The sequence below is a fragment of the Xenopus laevis genome, chromosome 5L (assembly GCF_017654675.1).
Source record: "Xenopus laevis strain J_2021 chromosome 5L, Xenopus_laevis_v10.1, whole genome shotgun sequence".
Classification (NCBI taxonomy): Eukaryota; Metazoa; Chordata; class Amphibia; order Anura; family Pipidae; genus Xenopus; species Xenopus laevis.
Window position 1 is genome coordinate 133127591 of NC_054379.1, and position 20743 is coordinate 133148333.

A 20743-nucleotide genomic window follows, 5' to 3' on the forward strand; every position below is an offset into this window, starting at 1 on the left:
AGAAAGACCCTTTATCCGTAAATACCCCAGGTACTGACCATTCCGGATAACAGGTCCCATACATGTACTTGAATACTTGAATGTAAACTACATACTACAAGCTGGAGAACTCTGTTTAGATGTCATATTTGTTTTAGGGAGAAGCAGGACAATTTGTTGCACAGTAAGTCTCACCAATCAGAAGGAAAAGAATCCTGAAGGAAATCCATACATTCACATTTCCAGTTGCTACAGTAACACTATGAGTGATGGTGGGACACTGGTAGGTACACAATTAATAGGCTGTAGAATATACTTCATTGATTGCTCCTGTGTAGGCTGCAATAAAATTCAAGCCTTCAGTAATGTGGAAGTAGCAGGAAACAAGATTGCTTAATTTATGGACATCAAAGTTGATGAATACCCTTCACTCCATGATTTTAATTCATTATCTGAATCCTATTTCTTGCAACTGAAATCATTTGATTCCATCATAAATTAATACCATGGAAAAGCCATCCATTTATCATTGCTTTTATCATTGCAGGTGCTCCCTGATATTTGACCTGGTATTTGAAAGCCTTATGCCATTTTACCAATTCTGTTTTTTAGTATCCTGATTATTTTACTAAAGTGTAATCAACCATTCTGCTTATTTTATACTGAGAGCACAGTTTCATCTGAATAGAAACAGACATTCCTGAAACTCTAAGACTTTTCAAATACTCTCAATTACTTGTTTCTCCGTAGCCCAGTTGAGATGAATGCCTTGCTTTCACGTTCACCCAAGATTAAATTGCACACACAGTTTATTGATGGGCACTGCAAAAAAATAGATCATTATTCACTTGACATGATTAAGAGGAACCACCTACCAGTTTTGTTGACTCTGTCTGTGTTGATATAAATAAATAAAGTAGATACCAATATGGGTATTTTACATTTGCATAACACGGTCAACCCTGTTTTTGCAGCTGTGTTGCACATTCAAGGAGAGGGTTACATCTCCAGACACATACAATCTGGTATCGATCAAAGGGAATGTGATCTGAACAGCAAGTTTTTATTAACAGGTCTATGAAACATTGACCTTCTTTGATGAACCTTTGATGAACAATATGTTGACAAGTCAAAAGCCATGCAACCATAAACATTCGACAAAGAAGAAGATGTTCATCCCCTTTCCTTAGGGGTATCCAACAGATATGAATTTAAGAGTATCCATACTTGAATGGGTGATCAAAAACACATTGTTTGCATTGCTGGCATATTAATGGTATAGTTATAACATAAATATCTGCAACACAGGTGCATTGCCACAGGGAAGCTCATCTTAATGCAGATGACTTCTTTGGAACCCCACAAATCAGCTTTTTTTGTGCATAACATATGATGATCCTGTTGCTCCAGAGGTGATGTTAAAGCTAGCCAATTTTAAATAAACATAGCCTTTTGATTGGTCCATCAACTGTGGTGAGATGGGACTAGATTGATTGTCTAACACAGTGATCCCCAACCAGTGGCTTGTGAGCTCACCAACCCCTTGGATGTTGCTTCCAGTGGCCTCAAAGCATGTACTTATTTTTGAATTCTGAGCTTGGAGGCAAGTTTTGGTTGTATGTAAACCATGTGTACTGCTAAACAGAGCCTCCTGTAGGCTGCCAATACACATAGGGGCTACCAAATCACCAATCACAACCCTTATTTGGCACCCTAGAGGCTTTTTGCATGCTTGTGCTGCTCCCCAACTTTTTTGTGTATTTTAATGTGGCTCACTGTTAGAAAAGGTTGGGGATCCCTACCCTAAGCATTAAAACATTTGGCACAGCATTAGCAAAAGTGGCCTCATACCTTACACCTTCCTAGTGTAAGCTACATAGCTTTCATTAAAGATCATTTGATATTTCATTCTAGTATTTTACTTATTGACCACTTCTTTGGTTATACAATGTCAGATGTTGAGGGAGGGGCAGTAACCTCTTCAACCAAAAAGCTTATGCTCAATGTGGGTACATATTTATTGCTTATTTCCACCTTCCATCCACCTCTTATCCACCTTCCATTCTGACTTCCAAGGCAGTGCCTGGTTGCTAGGTTCCTGATTACCAGAAAGCCCCTGAAATTTCAAATGCTATACCACCTTAATCAATGAGCCCCAACATGTGTTGAACTCAGAATTGCACCTCTGCCTAGATGTTGTATTTGTGGATAGGCTGAATAGTGTTTATATGAACAAGAATATATATATATATATATATATATATATATATATATATATATATATATATATATATATATATATATATATATATATATATATATAGTTGGAATCCAGCATCAAAAATTAGATTTTAAGTAATGTAGACAGCCAAAGTGGTACAAAATCTGTCCAGTGTTTTTTACACAAGCAAATATTAGCCCCTGATAGATAAAATAAATGCATATGAAAAAGCAAGATGAAATGTCTACATTTGAAATTATTGGGTTCTTCTAAAATATAATTTCAGCTTTTAATGATTTAGAAACAGCGACTTCCTTCTGTAGCATGTGATCGAAGGGTTACAGCTGTAGATCATAGAGGCAAGGAATGGCCACATTTGCTACTTATGGTCTCTGTGCAGCTCTGACTTAAATGCCGTTGTGTGACTTACAGTATAACTATTTTTAATGAAGTACAGATGGGGGAATTCCTCATCAGGCAGAAATGAAATGCTTACAATTTAGGGCCATAGTCTTCTCTTTCTGCAAATGAATAGAGAAGGTCTAGAGGAGGTAACTTTAACTGGTATTTCTATTATTATATTCTTTGGGGTTTTGGCCAGACATTATTACATTTCGGTAAGATAATTTTATATATAATTTTATATATATATATATATATATATCTTAATATATATTTATACATATATTTTGATTCTGTTTGAGGGTGGAGAAAGTAAAATTCTACCTACCCCAGAAACAAGCATAAAAAAACAAAAACATATAGGGGCAAATTTACTAAAGGGCGAAGTGATTCGCCAGCGTGACGTTATTTGGGAACTTTGCCAATTTACTAGATAGACTCTAGCGCTACTTCACACTCTAACGCCAGGAGAATTTCTGCTTTGGCGAATGGACGTAACTACGCAAATTTACGAAGATGCAGATTTTACTGAACGTTACCTCTTGCGCCAGACTTGCCTTCGCCACCTCAGACCAAGCGAAGTGCGATAGAGTAGATAGGACTTCCTCAAAAAAAAGTTAAACATTTTTACTTTTTACAGGATGATAGGCTGAAAAAGATTGTCATTTTTTTGGGTTCCCTCCTTCCCCCCTACATTTCCTAACATATGGCACCTAAACTATACAGTGGGCACACGTGTAGGGCAATATAACAACTCTATTTTATTTTATTAAGGTTCCCTGGCCAGTAACGTAACTAGAGGGGGCGGGCCATGTCGCGGGACGTGCAGCCGGGCCCCCCGCCCCCCTCCGTACACCCAGAAATGCCCGCAATTACTTAAGAAGTCAGTGGCGCGTGAGCTGCCGGGGGTCCCTGAGGGGGTGCGAGCCCTGGCCCAATCACACCCCCTGCTCCCCCAGTAGTTACGCCACTGTCCCTGGCCTTGTGTAGTGTAATGTAGTTACTGCAACATATACGTCCATTGTAGTTTAACTTAACGACGTATGCTAATAAGGCATCGCTAGCGTAACTTCGAACTGATTATCGTATTATCACTAGCGCAACTTCGCAAGCGTTCAGAACCCTGGACGCAACTTTGGATTTTCGTGAATTAGAGTTGTTCTGGCGAATCTACACCTGCTGAAGTGTTGCGATGTCAGTGAAGCCGTCGATGGCGCAATTTCGGAGGTAAGTAAACTTGCCCAATGGAGTTCTGTTTGACTTATAAGGAGGTTCCTTTAGTTGTCTTGCAAGTAAAGGAATTATTTAAGAGTACAGTAAGCACTGTGCTGATAAAATTACATCAAGCATTATACATATCCCCCATAGTACTTTTAATGAGTAACAGAGCTGCCATTTTTAATTATTTAATCATGCACTAATGTCTACCCATTACAGTTCTGAGTGTTCTTGCAAAGAATGAGATAAACATTAAAGGACCAGTAACATCAAAAAAAATTTTTTAAAAATTCGTTACAATACAACGAAAAAAAACACCAAGACAAATTAAAATTTCAAATTTCAAAGCCTTTATTAAGAAATAACTTACCGAAACTCCACTTCCTGTCCTCTTCAGAAACGGCGATATGGCGACCATCCATAGTGCAGTGCTGGATTTGTCCTCCCTGGCTAGCTCCCATAGTCTGACAGCAGGAAGACGGTGCTGGAATGCGGCCCGGCAGGATTGAGAGCTGAAGTGCCCTCACAAAATGGTCTCTCCCTCCCCGGCCCCTGGGTGCTTCACATGCAGTTGTCGGTGGCAGTGACCGGGAGCTGAAGTTTTTTTTTTTCTCTCTAAACGCTCGTCGGTTTACTGAGGAGCCGTCGTGAGTTTCCGTGGGAGCGAGGGATGTAACTTTGGCGGCGTACAGTGAGGAGGATTCGCTGCTGGGGCTGTGTCTCTGCTTTGTGGCTGAGCGGGGGAGTCGGGAAGGAGCCAGAGCCGCTGGAATGTGTACAATGCCGCTCTTGACGGAGGATCATTTCTTTGCTGCTGCTGCTGAGAGTGTGCGGCTGGTGTCGGGCCGGTGTCTATGTGAGCCGCAAACGTGAGCGCACACCGACAGCCGCACGCTTTTTTCACAGGCAGCAGCAGCAGCACTTGGCCATTGTCATGCATGGATCTGCATCCCGCCGCTGCTCGGAAGCCTCCTTAGTCCCGCTCTGGAGAGAAGCCGCTGGGATTGTACCGATTCCTCCTTTTGGTTCCACTCAAATCACGAGGGCTCCCCTCCTCCTCCTCCGGTTTATCACCACTCCTCCTTTCACCTCCGTCTTCAGCTCCCGGTCACTGCCACCGACAACTGCCGCCTGCATGTGAAGCACCCAGGGGCCGGGGAGGTAGAGACCATTTTGTGAGGGCACTTCAGCTCTTCATCCAGCCGGGCCGCATTCCAGCACCGTCTTCCTGCTGTCAGACTATGGGAGCTAGCCAGGGAGGACAAATCCAGCACTGCACTATGGATGGTCACCATATCGCCGTTTCTGAAGAGGACAGGAAGTGGAGTTTCGGTAAGTTATTTCTTAATAAAGGCTTTGAAATTTGAAATTTTAATTTGTCTTGGTTTTTTTTTCGTTGTATTGTAACGATTTTTTTTTTTTAAATTTTTTGATGTTACTGGTCCTTTTTGTAAAAAACACCAGCAGTTATAGTCACAATTATGTAGAGCGAGGGTCCCCAACAATATTTACCCATGAGCCACATTCAAATGTAAAAAGAGTTGGGGAGCAACACAAGCATGAACAAAGTTACTGGGGTGCCAAATAAGGGCTCTGATTGGCTATTTGATAGACCCTATATGGACTAGCAGCGTACAGGAGGTTCTGTTTGGTATAAACATAGTTTTGATGCAATTAAAACTTGCCTCCAAGCAAAAAATTAAAAATAAGCACCTGCTTTGAGGTCACTCAGACAGGATATGATTTACATAGTGGGCGCCCCTAGGCCCACTGCCGTTGTCTCCCCTGTCCCCTCCCCTTAATTCATGCAAATTTTCATCATCTGGACTGGAGCAATGGCACACAGGAAATTTAACAAATTATTGTATGTCTAGTACATGCACACTGTTTTTGAACCAATTTGGGTGTGGTTGGGCAGCATGCTGCCCCCCTGAAATCCTGCCGCCCTAGGCCCGGGCCTAGGTGGCCTTTCCACAAATCCGGGCCTGCACTCGGAGCAACATCCAAGGGGTTGGGGGGCAACATGTTGCTCACAAACTACTGGTTGGGGATCACTGGCTTAGGAGGTTTGGCTCTTCTTAAGATGTAAATGAGGTACAAACAAACTTACTGAACAATACAATACCCTTAGACCACAACATTCAAACTTATTGGGAGGAATCTCTCCTGGTGGGCACATATTACACAAATTGATCCATGTATAAAAACCACATCAATCATGAAAAGTAAATGAAACAATAATAATAGTAATTCTTATTATTGATGAAAAATAAAATAAAAGCCACGTCAGAATGTTTAACATGGTATTGGACGCACATACTGTTAATTATAAAGTCCAGTGCAATCCAGTTAATCAAAATGAGATTATTTAAAAGTAATTAGTATTAGCAATATTACTGAAGAGTTTGACCCATGTAGGAAGTAAAATTTGTTGAAGTGCTAGAGCAGGGACCTACAACCCTTTTCACCTGTAAGCGATACTCTAATGTAAAAGTTTTTGGAAACCACACAAGCATGAAAAAAGTTCCATGGTAATTGCAAAAAAGGATTGTGATAGTCTAATTGGTATTCTTCTGTGGACCGCTAGAATGCAAGAAGTCTTATTTGGAGGATATCTGTGTCTACATGCCTCCAAAACTTGCCTTCAGGCCAGAAATTTAAAAATGGGCACTTACTCTGAGGCCACTGGAAGCAACACCAATGGAGGAGGTAAGCAACCTGATGCCCACGAGCCACTGGTTGGGGATCACTGTGCTAGAGTAGGGGTCAGCTTGCCACATAGTTGAAGACATATTCAGAATGTATTCACTAACTAGTGTTATCTAGCTATCTGTTCTCCAAGGATAAGTGCATCTAGGGGACAGGCATGAGACATCTCTCATTTTTAAAATGTACTCAGCAAATACTGTGGTAACATTCTAGCAGGGGTTCCACTCATAGGATTAAAACTTTCTGCTGCACCATCTAATTTTGTTTTAACAATTCTGTCAGGTTATCTATTTTGCAATGGTCTTTGAGTTTATGCTGGGATGTTTACCACTGGGATAAGGAGAAGTGGATTAGCAAGGATGGTATTCTGCCACTTTATACAAAGCCAGCTGAACTGTTAAGTGGCATTTGTGCTACATTGTATATAAAGTTATACATATTTACATTCACATACATGTATTAAACAGTGACTTTAATGCAATCAGGATAAGATCATCTTGAACATTTTGAACATAATGGGTGTCTAAGGGACAAAGTAAGATGTATATTCGTTCTGTGAACATAATTCCCTGCATTTATCAACTGTCCAGATCTGGACTGTCCATCTGGAGGCCCACAGGCCAGGTTTGACTCTCCAAGAGATTTATATGTCCAACTGACTGTTCAACTAACTGCTTTGGTGGACATCATTATTTTATTATAATCTGGCCCTTAAATATACAGTATATACAGTATACAGTATATTGAATAATTCATCCACTACATAGACACAGCTAGACAGCACTGGCATACATAATGACTACTAATTAAACGTATAGCCAATTCAGTCACAATTTTAGTAACTCAATGGCAGAAGACTTCGGTATGGTTGATCTGTCACTTTGTCCTCCTAGCAGCCTCTCTAGTTTGTCAGGTCCATGCACACTTTGACCTAATAGTTGGGGTTTAGGAAGAAGCTGGCTCTGGAGACCAAAAAGAAACAGCAGTAGTTCAGAAATAAATATTCAATAGATCATGTTGGCTCATAGTCAGGACTCAGGCAATGTTCAGGGCTGGCAGCAGTTTGGGTCTAGAACAGGAAAGTCAAGTCAGACAAGTACACCCAGGAACTCATATTGGGCCCAGGCCCCTAGGCCGATGGGTCCTAGCGCCTGGCGGCCTTGAGTGCACCACCCTTGCCACTCTTGCGCAGGAACTTGAGCTGGGGTTCCCCAGGTTGTGGCCGGGCAGCATGCCACCCCTAGAATCCTGCCTCCCTTGGCCTCGCCACAAATTCAGGCCTGATTGGACCACTTACAGACTGTGGTTAAAGGACTGATTTTCATACTTTATAAAGGACTATTTACCAGGCTACAAAAAAAAAATTAAATTTTTGGAATCAATTTGCCATCTTTTTTCCCCCAATGTAGCATTTTTTCCCCAGAATTCCATTGTAATTGTGACTGTCCACTTAAGTGCCTCCCCTGTCAAATATTTCAGAACTAATGCATAGTGGGGATTATGTAATTCTAGTCAGTATTGTTAAATCACCAAGGGGCATATTTATTATGTGGTATAAAAAATGGAGGGATACTAAACCACAAAACCACAAAAAACAGTGTACATTTTTTCGCTCATTTTGTTAGACTGATCTGCCAGAAGCAGTGTACAATAACGACTGCAAATCTGGTGTTCGCATGGCATAAAACAAAATACACCTTGATAAATTTACCATTTATTTTACACAGTTTTTTCACCGTTTTATCAGCTAATTTCGTTTTACACAGCATAATGAATATGCTTGTGCCTGTGATGCAGCCCCCTGTAGGAACACTGGAATTACAGCCAAATCCAGGATGGTAGTAGCTCCAGGGTTCCCCAACATCAATAGGTGCACTTACCCTCGGATTCACCATAAAAGGAAGGATCAAAGTGAAGGATGGTGTGTTGGACACAAATACAGGTATGGGACCTATTATCCAAAATGCAGAGGACCTGGAATTTTCAGGATAACAAATATTTCCATAATTTGGATCTTCATACCTTAAGTCTACTAGAAAATAATTTAAACATTAAATAAACCCAATAGGCTGGTTTTCCTTCCAATAAGGATTAATTATATGTCAGTTTGATCATATACACTGTACTGTTTTATTATTACAGAGAAAAAGGTTTGGATTATTTGGATAAAATGGCGTCTCTGGGAGATGGCCTTTCTTTAAGTCTGAACTTTCTGGATAATAGGTTTCCAGATACTGGATATCATACCTGACCACATTACACCTTTGTTGATTTCTAGGGGATTTGTTGTATTGGTGTCTATACAGAATGCCTCTGCAAAGATAAGGGACATTGGGCCCCCTGTCTTACGTAAAAATAACCAACAAGGGAATATTTTTGCAAAAATGTCACGATATGCATTTGCATTAGGTATTATTTTTTTAATGATTTCCCTATCAGTGTCTTCGTTATAAGAGATCATAAAATTAACAAGTTTATAATTATTATAATTATTACATTATAAGGTACTTCACAGTGAAATGGTTAGCGAGAACACATTTGAATTGCCCTTAAAAAAGCCGGATTCTTCTATAGTTTGAGGAAGGGTGTCTGATCTGCCCTGTATGCTGCTGACAAGCATATCCATCCAGCAGATAAAAGGTATGAGAACTGCTGACTTTATCTCTCTCTCTCTGTACACACACACACACACAGAAATTGATTCACTTTCCTGCCAGCCTATGGAAGGACTTGGCCGCAGCTCCCAGTGTGACCATTATTCTGCAGAGGGGTCTGAAGAACAAGAAAGCATTTACTTTGTGTTTCTGCTGAGCCTGATCAGAGATAAAGCACTGAAGCATGATTCTTATGGGCATTTGTAGCTGACAGCCGTACCACAATGTAACAGCAGCTTGCCAAACCTACATCCCAGTGGGTGATTTGAATGATGTGTGGTTTTTAGAGAGGGTGTCAATATTCGTCACCTCAATCACCCACATAAAATGCTGCATAAACAGTGACAAGCAGCACTCATTTCAAAGCAGGCTTGGCATTACACCTGCAATAAAATGTCAGCTGTTTATTTTTATTCGCTGTCCCGATAAGCAAAATTGGAAAAAAACACACAAAAAGAAGCCATCAAAACCTGTTAATCGAAGTCTATAAAAAATAGCGTAGTCATCAATAACTTTCTGTCCGATCCTAAAAATCACTTCCCCTAATGTGAGTCGTATTTTACCATTGAAATGTTTTAGCATGATGTCAGAATTACAGGTTATTGCGATTTCCAACTGACTTCAACCCTTTACATGTGAAGGGTGCAAGTAAAAGTAGTGCGTCATAGATCAAATAAAAACCGAGAGCCATAGAAGATACAGTATCAATAAGACTGTGTATTTGCTGATGGTGGCAGGTGATGTATAATCGGTAGTGATGGGCGATTTTGTTCCATTTCGCTTTGCTGGAAAAATCGTGAATTTCCTTCGAAGCGCGTGAAACGGTGAAAAATTGACGAAACGCAAATTTTGACGACCGCGGCAATTTTGATGCCCTCATCAATTCTGACGCTCACGTCAATTTTGACAATGTCGTTAAAGTCAATGGGCAACCGTATAATGTTGATGCACAATGGTTTTGACGTAAGCCACTTTTCCAACGCAAGTTTTTGACACCGGCGAAAATTCCTCTACAGTTTTGCCAATTTCTTTGCCGGCGGCGAAACACTGAGATTCGCAGCAAATTTGCACCTGCCAAATTTTTCGCTCATCACTAATAATCAGTTAAAGGGGTTGTTCACCTTTGAGTTAATTTTAGTATGACGTACAGAGTGATATTCTGAGACAATTTGCAATTGGTTTTCATTTTTTATTATTTGTGGTTTTTGAGTTATTTGGCTTTTTATTCAGCAGCTCTCTAGTTTGCAATTTTAGCATTCTGGTTACTAGGATCCAAATTACCTAGCACCTATACATTGCTTTGAATAAGAGACTGGAATATGAATAGGAGAGGCATGAAAAGAAAGATGAGTAATAAAAAGTAGCAATAACAATACATTTGTAACTTTTCAGAGCATTTGTTTTTTAGATGGAGTCAGCGACCCACATTTGAAAGCTGGAAAGCGTCAGCAGAAGAAGAAGGTAAATAATTAAAAACTATAAAAAAATAAATTATGAAGACACATTGAAAAGTTGTTTAGAATTGGCCATTCTATAACATACTAAAAGTTAATCTCAGTGGCCCTTGGATTATTCATTTTTATTCACATAATGATTAACTGAATTCAGTTCATGTGCAGGGATGGGCGAATTTGACCCGTTTCGCTTCGCCAAAAATTCGCCGCCGGCGAAATGTCGCAGACGCCCATTAAAGTCTATGGGCGTCAAAAAAAATGTGTCGCGCGGCGAAATTATTTTGTCGCGCGTCTTTTTTTTTGACGGACGGCTCCATACAAGTCTATGGGCGTCATTTTTTCGGCGAAACGAGGCGAAAAAATTCGCCCATCCCTATTCATGTGTGCTTCAAAAGCAGAAAAGGTACAAGCTGTAAGGGTTGACAAAGGGCCATAGCAGCCGATACGTTGCCTTAAGGCACTTTCAGTAAAGTTTTTCATTTTTTTTCAATAATACTGGAGTGCTGCTGCTTTTATTGATTAATCCAGGTATTTAAGTATCTTAATTATATGTATAATTGCACTGTTATTTTTTTGGCATACAAAAAACTTAGCTCCTTTCTTAAGCTCCAAGAAAAAAAAATATTTTTTTGGAAGGTGCTGCTTGGATCTCACCTTAAAGGGATACTTTCATGGGAAAACACGTTTTTTTCAAAAAGCATCAGTTAATAGTGCTGCTCCAGCAGAATTCTGCACTAAAAAAAACGTTTCTCAAAAGAGCAAACAGTTGTTGTTATATTTAATTTTGAAATCTGACATGGGGCTAGACATATTGTCAGTTTCCCAGCTGCCCCAGTCATTTGACTTGTGCTCTGATAAACGTCAGTAACTCTTTACTGCTGTACTGCAAATTGGAGTGATATCACACCCTGCCACCCCCCCCAACACTAAATCTAAGAACAGCACTCAATACTAAAAATCCAAGTTCCACTGCAACACATTCAGTTACATTGAGTAGGAGAAACAACAGCCTGCCAGAAAGCAGTTCCATCCTAAAGTGCTGGCTCTTTCTGAAAGCACATGACCAGGAAAATGACCTGAGATGTCTGCCTACGCACCAATATTATAAAATTAAAAAAAATACACTTGCTGGTTCAGGAATGACATTTCATATTGTAGAGTGAATTATTTGCAGTGTAAACAGTGTAATTTATAAATAAAAATGACACCATAAAAATCATGACAGAATCCCTTTAAAGAAGAGGATTTGGAATGTTTGTGCAGAAGCATTGAGTGGAGTGTGCCTTTGTTCTTTGTTCTACTTTATTTTTTGGCATATCCTAAAAAAATGTATTTGTCCACAGTTTTTATAGGGCAAATATATAAGCATGAAATAGGGGACAGGGAAATTTCCAGAGAGTTAAGTAACAAACAGCTTCCAGCTATAGAATGAGACCAGAGCGAGGACCATTATAGCCCCGTTGTGCATTGAGAGATACTTAAGTCACGGCTGCTTAGTGATATTTCAGTCTCTCCTAGATCATTAACACTGGGGCTTTTCCTAGCACTGTAATGTGAATGTAAGCATCCAGATACTGAAGACTCTGTGCTATTAAACTTCATGCTGGCTAATTACCTCCAAATGTTACTGAATAAAGTATCAGGACAATCAACCTACTTAAGGACAAGTTCTATGTGCCCTGTAGCAATATTCATCAGACTTCTTTAACTTTTTGTTTTCCACTATTGCAGGCCCGGACTGGCAATCTGTGGGTTCTAGCAAATGCCAGAGGGGCTGATATAAGGTCCCATAGAAAGTCAGTGTTTAGTGGGCTGGTGGGGGCTGTTTGGGCCTCTATGTGGGCTGATTGGGCCTCTGTGTACCTGAAATGCCAGGGTTTATTTTAATTCTCAGTCCAGACCTGAACTATTGTATATCAAGCATTGGTTAGTTGGGCCCTTCTATGGTTCTGCAGGTACAGGATCTGTAATCTGGAAACCCATTATCCAGAAAGCTCCAAATTATGGGAAGGTCATCTCCTATAGACTCCATTTTAATCAAACAATTCGCATTTTAAAACATTATTTTCCTTTTTTCTAATAACAAAGTCCCTTGTATTGGATACCTACTAATATATACTTAGTCCTTATAAGAGGCAAAATAATCCTACTGCATTTAATTAATGTTTAAATTATATCGCAGTAGTCTAATGGTTTGGTAATGCAAATTACAGAAATGCCCCTTATCTGAAAACCCCAGTTCCTGAACGGGTCCCATACCTGTACTACAACGACCACAATTCTACCAACAACTACCAAAGGTTGAGAGAGATGTATATCTAGTGGCCCTCCATTTACCCATCAGAGCTCATGCACAAGATGAAATGAAATTGCTAGAATATAATAAATCTGAATCTGAATTCTGAATTCGCACCTGGCGAATAAATTCGCCCATCACTACTAACCATGCCAGTTGGTTACTGTTGTGCCCTTGTATCCGAAAGTGTCTACTTACTGGGGTAACATACTTCGCTTTTTCTAGATCCCAATTACTAATTGTTCTTTTATGTTCCCTGATTCTAGCTCTGATCTCTCGCTTGGTTTTCCCAACATATGCTTTCCCACAGGGACATTCAACATATAAATTACACCTGTAGTAGTGCAGGTGGCAAAATGCTGTAACTTGATTGCATGTCAGTTTGAGGGGTGATTAACACTTTCCCCTTTAATGATGATGTTACAGCACCCACAAGACAGACAGGGGAATGTTCCTACTCTTGGATTACCGAAAAACATTGGTTGTCTTGTTTTAGGTTGTAACAAATCTGCTTTTGTCAGTATATCCCCTAAATTACGAGATCTCTTGTATGAACAGAATGATATATCCTTAAAAGTCTTGCCAAACTACTCATCCTTTTGTAATATCTCCCAATGTTTGTGGATTATACCTTTAATGTGGTTTGAATTATGAGAAAAAATATGGCAATTTGCACCAAAAATTGTACTTTGCACACTGCACATTTATTTTCCCGTATTGTATTTTTAAAGACACTGCATTCATCATTACAATTTCTCCCAAAAAACACACAAAAAAAAACAAATAATCCAATTTTTTTGAAAAATGATTTCCCTTTTCTCTGTAATAATAAAACAGTCCCTTGTACTTGATCCCAACTAAGATATAATTAATCCTTATTGGAAGCAAAACCAGCCTATTGGGTTTATTTCATGTCTATATGATTTTCTAATAGACTTAAGGTATGAAGATCAAAATTTTGGAAAGATCCCTTATTCGGAAAACCCCCAGGTCCTGAGCTTTGTGGATAAAAGGTCCCATACCTGTAACTAATATGTCTATATATATATAAATTATATACAGTTAGCTCCTTACTTATGTATATAAGATGGTGTGTGTAAGTGTTGTAAGTTTTCCAAGAAAGCACGGGCTAAACACACTGAGGAATAGGCCATAGCAATACAATCCCATGTTACTAAATCATCTTTGAGTGATGTAGACCCTTACACTTTCTCAGTCAGAGGCTAAAGCAAATGCTGATTAAATTCCATGCAAGGAGAGAAGGTTGGGAGGTCTCTCTATCACCGGCTGATTTTGGAAACAGAGTATGTAATTATTTCCTTGGATGATGGAAAATCAACGTCCGTCTTTGTCAAGTCATTTTTACATATCTGAAATAGTTGCTGAGAAGTGTTGGCTCTGTGCAGCTGCAGGCGCTGATGAGAAGTCAGTTTAATCAACATTAGCAGAGCAAGCAAAAAAAAAAACATGCAGAAATCAAGATGTGAGGGGCTGGAATGGTTACCTCATTTCAGGATGGTGGTAAGAAGAAAGAAAAGCTGTGAAAGGCCTTTGAAGTGGAATTTTATCTCCAAGCTGTGTTACATTACTTAGTAAGATATAAAAAGTTACCGTTGTGAACTTCACTTTCTCAGAAGGAGGGTCAGATATAGTGTTTATCTCACATGTTCCAATGGGTTTATCTTGGGATGTCACTCCCCAAAGATACCCATTTAAAAACATAACACTGGGGCTAGGTACCTTGGAACGTGTTACCTAAAATTCGACTGAAAACCATTTAAATATTAGAAAGCCAATACAGGCATGGGACCTGTTATCCAGAATGCTCAGGACCTGGGATTTTCTGGATAATGGATCTTTCTGTTATTTGATCTACTAAAAAATAATTTAAACAATAAATAAACCCAATAGGCTTGTTTTCCCTCCAAATATTGTATGTAGATCAGCTTTTCTACCTGCTGTCCATTCGCGGTTGTCATGGTACCCACAAGTGCTGAGAGCTATGCGTTCCAAAGTTGCGTCTCACAGTTCCCTTTCTGGCTCTTTACTAGTAGTAGCCAGTAGCCAGGTAGCCAGCAGCCAGTCCAGACCGCCTCGGAGAGTGTGATGTCATCGGCTCTTCTCGCTAAAAATGTGTTTTATGATGTAATGCTAGCAGTTCAAATCAGACAGGCAGGAAATAGTGCACAGAACTCCCCAGGGCATTGCATATTGAATGCAACTTTTATGAAAAGTATCAATGTAAACATTACAGTTTCTTTATTATAAGCATTTTTCAGCTTTTCATCCATATAATAGACTCTCTGCTACATTACTCTACCGAGCAAAATACACTAGGAAAGGAAATTATTTTACACTAGAGAGGGAAAGTATGTTAACTAATACTATATGCAGCACTATGCTGCTACAATTAAGAATCCCTCCTCAGTCTCCTACATTACCTTACCCAGTCAGTGAGTGTCCGGTTCCCCTGGTGGAGGGGGGCGGAGCTCAACACTTGCACGAGCAGGGGAATACCCAGCCCAGCGGTTTAGCGTCCGGTTCCCTTGGTGAAGGGGGGCGGAGCTCAACACACGCAGGAGCAGGGGACTAGCACGTTGATGTGAGAGGCCAGGCCGTTGATGCGTTAAAGGAAAACTATACCCCCAAAATGAATACTTAAGCAACAGATAGTTTATATCAAATTGAATGACATATTAAAGAATCTTACCAAACTGGAATATATATTTACATAAATATTTCCCTTTTACATCTCTTGCCTTGAACCACCATTTCGTGACTCTATCTGTGCTGCCTCAGAGATCACCTGACCAGAAATACTACAACACTAACTGTAACAGGAAGAAGTGAGGAAGCAAAAGGCAGAACTCTGTCTGTTAATTGGCTCATGTGACCTTACATGTGGTTTGTATGTGTGCACAGTGAATCGTACGATCTCAGGGGGCGGTCCTTATTTTTTAAAATGGCAATTTTCTATTTATGATTACCCAATGGCACATACTACTAAAAAAGTATATTATTATGAAAATGGTTCATTTACATGAAGCAGGGTTTTACACATGAGCTGTTTTACTCAGTATCTTTTAATAGAGACCTACATTGTTTGGCGGGTATAGTTTTCCTTTAAGGAGAGAAGGATACGGGCAGCGTATATCTGGGGCGCACAGTGCTGACAAGGGGCGACAAGGGCGATCGCATCTTCCTCTCTGGATCCTGCTGGGGTAAGTGCACTTTCCCACATACTCGCTGGACTAATAGAGTAAGCGTATCCTGTATGCTATATGTCTTCCTTGCTTTTATTCACACCAAGGCACTGACATCGCTATTGATGTTCACTGATGAGGGATTCACTAGACAGAATGTTTATTTTGTCACTATCTTCTTGGCCACCTTGTTATATGATGTTACATTAACACATGTGCTCCTATGCTAATAGTGGGAGCCTGATTGTAATAATTTTTTACACTGATGGGATTTTGACAAGTTTGACACCCAGTGATGACGTCATCCATGACTAATTGGCGCCATTTTAACCCCTTTATAAGCACGATCACCATTTTGTATTGTTCACCTTCCTGAAGACGGCACACGTGTGGTTGCCGAAACGTTGAATTAATAAAAATTTTCCTTTTTTCTACAAAAGACCTAGGAGTGCGGCTTTTTTGTATGGATACTATCTTTCTTTGACCGGCACCCAGGCGGTTGGCTATTGGGTTAAGAGTGCACTGGTTTGTGGATGTTTGTATTGGGACCTCTCTACCTTTGGGTGGGAAGTCTTCTACTGGTTGCACCTCCAATTTTTGTTGATATTGGTTCTATTTTTGATTTTTTTCGTAACAGGAGAACACTACTTTTGGTAGTTTGACATATAGCCGGATACAACATTTGGAATATGGATGACACAGCGGCCATTTTGGACATAGAAACTGCAGGAGAGTACACTTTCACCACAGAGGACGCTGAAAGGATCTTATTTGCGGACTTTCCAACAGACTCTACTTCTGGTAGGACCCCCCGGGATCTTTATCATAGTTTACTTAATCTTAAGAAGAAAGAGGTAGATTTGACTTTGCATGGCACATACTTGTCTAATTACTATCGACAGAAAATCATACCCAGGGGTTTTAGGGTGAGGAATGTACTGACACTGGGGAGGGCTAACCCGGAATTCTGTAGCAAATGGTGCAGGGTCTTAAACAAATGTTCATTTGACTTACTACTTTTGGTGGTGGAATTTGTGGGTAAAGAGTTGAAGACTATTCAGGAGGAAATTGGGGAATTTGAAACCAGACAGTTAACACACCTGACTCAGGATAAGACAGTCGACTGGATTAAAAACATTGAATCTAATTTGACGAAATATAGACAAGAGTTAACATCCTTTAAAGAGAAAAAACTATTGACTGTTAGGGACGATTATAAACAAAAGAGAGTTTACCGGTGGCTATTGGGACTTCCTGAATATAAAGTAAGGGGTACCACCCGCAAGTACAAACCTCTTTCCCTCACTACAGTCGATAGCTCGGGAGAATCCACTGACTCAGACCAGGGTAAACAATCTACTTCCACTAGGCCTTTTTTAGGCAACAACCCCCAGCTACCGGTAGAACCAGGAGAAGAAGGGGCACCCCTAGGAGGGGAGGGAAGAAAAATAAGCGACAAACCCCCGCGCAGAGGGAGGAGGAAGACATAGTGGTGAACCTTTCGAGTCACACTCTGACACTGGGTGAGCGCAAATTATTGAATAGGGGTTTGAAATTTGTCCCTACTAATTGGGCTACACCTTTTGAGACATACAAAGATATTCACAAGTTTAAGAGACAACTGAAATTGAAAGATCATTTTAAAGATCAGGCCCCCTCAAAACCAGCTATGTTCAAGGTTAAGAGCACCTTTGATCCCCCAAATACGGCACCCTCAATCTCTACTTTTATACATCTACTGGGTAAGGATATGCTGAAAATACACAACACTAAGGACAAACACTATGCTAATCTCACAGTTAGTGAGAGGGATGCTATCAAAACCTTACAAGCCGATAAAGACATCATTATCCGACAGGCTGATAAAGGGGGTGCTATAGTGATTTTGAATAAAACTTACTATACGGAGGAAATAACCAATCAACTCTCTGATACAAACACATATGTGAGACTTAAGGGGGACCCCACTACAAAGTTCAAACAAACACTAGACACTTTGATCAATACTGCTGTGGTTGCGGGATGGATTGATGAAAGTACTAAACGTTTTTTGACTACCGACTTTCCTAAAATACCCTTTTTGTATACCCTACCAAAAATACACAAGTCTCTGTCTACACCCCCTGGACGCCCAATCATCTCTGCAGTAAGTTCGTTGTTCCAACCTGTGGCCATATTTATAGACCACTACCTACAACCCATAGTACAGCATATGGGTTCTTACGTGAAAGATACCACGCATTTACTAACCATGTTGAAGGGACTGAAGGTACCTTCTGACAGCATATTGGCAACTATGGATGTATCAAGTTTATATACTGTCATTCCCCATGAAGTAGGGATAGCAACATGTAGGGAAGCCCTGATTAAAACACATAAAGACGGTCCCCCGGTGGAATTTTTGGTAGCCCTTTTGGATCTGATATTGTCTCACAATTATTTTATGTTTAATGACAAATTTTTCCTTCAGATAGCCGGGACCGCGATGGGGTCTAATGTAGCCCCCTCATTCGCGAACTTATTTATGGACAAGTACGAGAGGACAGTGCTTCTACCCAAAGGGGGTGACAGACTTCTTTTTTACAAACGGTACATCGACGACCTGTTATTGATTTGGAGGGGCACAGAAGGGGAACTGATTGACTTTCACGAATCTTTGAACAAAGAAAATTCTCCCATAAAATTGACCTTATCTTATGACAAACAGACAATTGACTATTTAGATGTGACTTTATTTAAGCAAGGAGAGGGTCTGGGTACCACTCTGTTTAAGAAACCCACCGACAGAAATAGTCTTATACAGGCACAATCACACCATCCTACACATATGTCTCGGGGGGTCCTGTATTCACAGTTCTTACGTGTTATTAGGAACAACTCCGATAAAAGTACAGCACAACTACAACTCACTACTCTGTCTGACCAATTTGTGTCGAGGGGTTATGACCGTGCATTAGTGAACGAACAGCGACAACGAGCGGAATTAATGACCCAAGATCTCTTATTGAACCCTGACTTGAATACAAAGAGGGCCCCTCCTGATTTGATTTTTTCAACACAATGGACAGAATTAAGTGGGGAGATGAAAAAATCTTTGCGAAATCGGTGGGAGATCATACAGGCAGATCAAAACTTACCTTTTGCTGATAAAACACCACTATTAGCCTATAAACGAGGACGAAATTTGGGGGATCTTCTAGTGACCAAAGATCTTTTTGAATCTGCAAAAACAGGGGCCACCTGGCTGGAGAGACCACTTAAGAGAGGATGTTACAAATGTGCCGGTTGCCTGACCTGTAGCGGGATGCTGCAGGGTACCCATTTTTCACATCCCAGGACCGGGGTCAAATTGGATATTAGATTTAGGCTGACTTGCACCTCGGATCACGTGGTTTATATAGCTTGGTGTCCCTGTGGCCTCTATTACGTGGGCAAAGCTGGGACCACGTATAGGGAGAGGATGAACAACCACAGAAGTGCGATACGGTTGGCACTTGCATCTGGAAAAGCGGATCAACCAGTTGCAAGACATTGGCTTAAATTTAAGCATTCTCTACCACAGTTTCGACACATGATCATTGATCATGTGCCTGTCCCACACAGGGGAGGTAATAGAGAATTAATCTTAGTACAGAGGGAGTCACAATGGATCTTCAAGCTGGACACGCTAGCTCCGAAAGGGCTTAATGAGACACTACCCATGTCACCATTTTATTAATGGGATAACTTTGACTGCAGTTAAATGCAGATTGGCATACCCTCTTTATTCCCTTATTCCTTCTTCTGAAGGGTCTACAGGGAATATTTTTTCTTCTCAAAAAAAAGGGGGGGGTGATTTATTCATTTCACAGACATTCCGAATTGGATTTGTGGATATGTGTGTACAATTTGGGGCTTTTTGAACTAACTGCTGTCATGAATTGACCGATGTTGCAACATTGTTGCCCCGTGAAGAGTATCCTTTCCTTCCTGAAAATTGCTACATTATGGATTAAACATACATTCCCCTGTTGGATAGGTTTGTGTGTGTAAATATATATAACAAAAAATGTTGTTCCTTTGTTTGTTTCCTCCAGATGCTTGGGAACCCTAGGCAGGATCCAGGAGTGGATGGAAGGGAAGCAGCCCATGGCACACTGTGCGCTCTGGTGCTGTTCATATATCTTGCTGACGGACATACTTGGACAGCCTGGTCCTCCGTGCCACTGCGAATTTCGTGACATCACTGGGACAGGTACAAGGAGTAAGGAGTTGATGCAATTAAGGCCGTGAAGTCTGAAGGGTTTATATAGTTCCTTTTGACGCATGGCAAGATGGGAGGTGATACCCGTCTACGTGCAGCCAGGGGGTTCTATGTTAACTAATACTATATGCAGCACTATGCTGCTACAATTAAGAATCCCTCCTCAGTCTCCTACATTACCTTACCCAGTCAGTGAGTGTCCGGTTCCCCTGGTGGAGGGGGGCGGAGCTCAACACTTGCACGAGCAGGGGACTAGCACGTTGATGTGAGAGGCCAGGCCGTTGATGCGTTAAGGAGAGAAGGATACGGGCAGCGTATATCTGGGGCGCACAGTGCTGACAAGGGGCGACAAGGGCGATCGCAT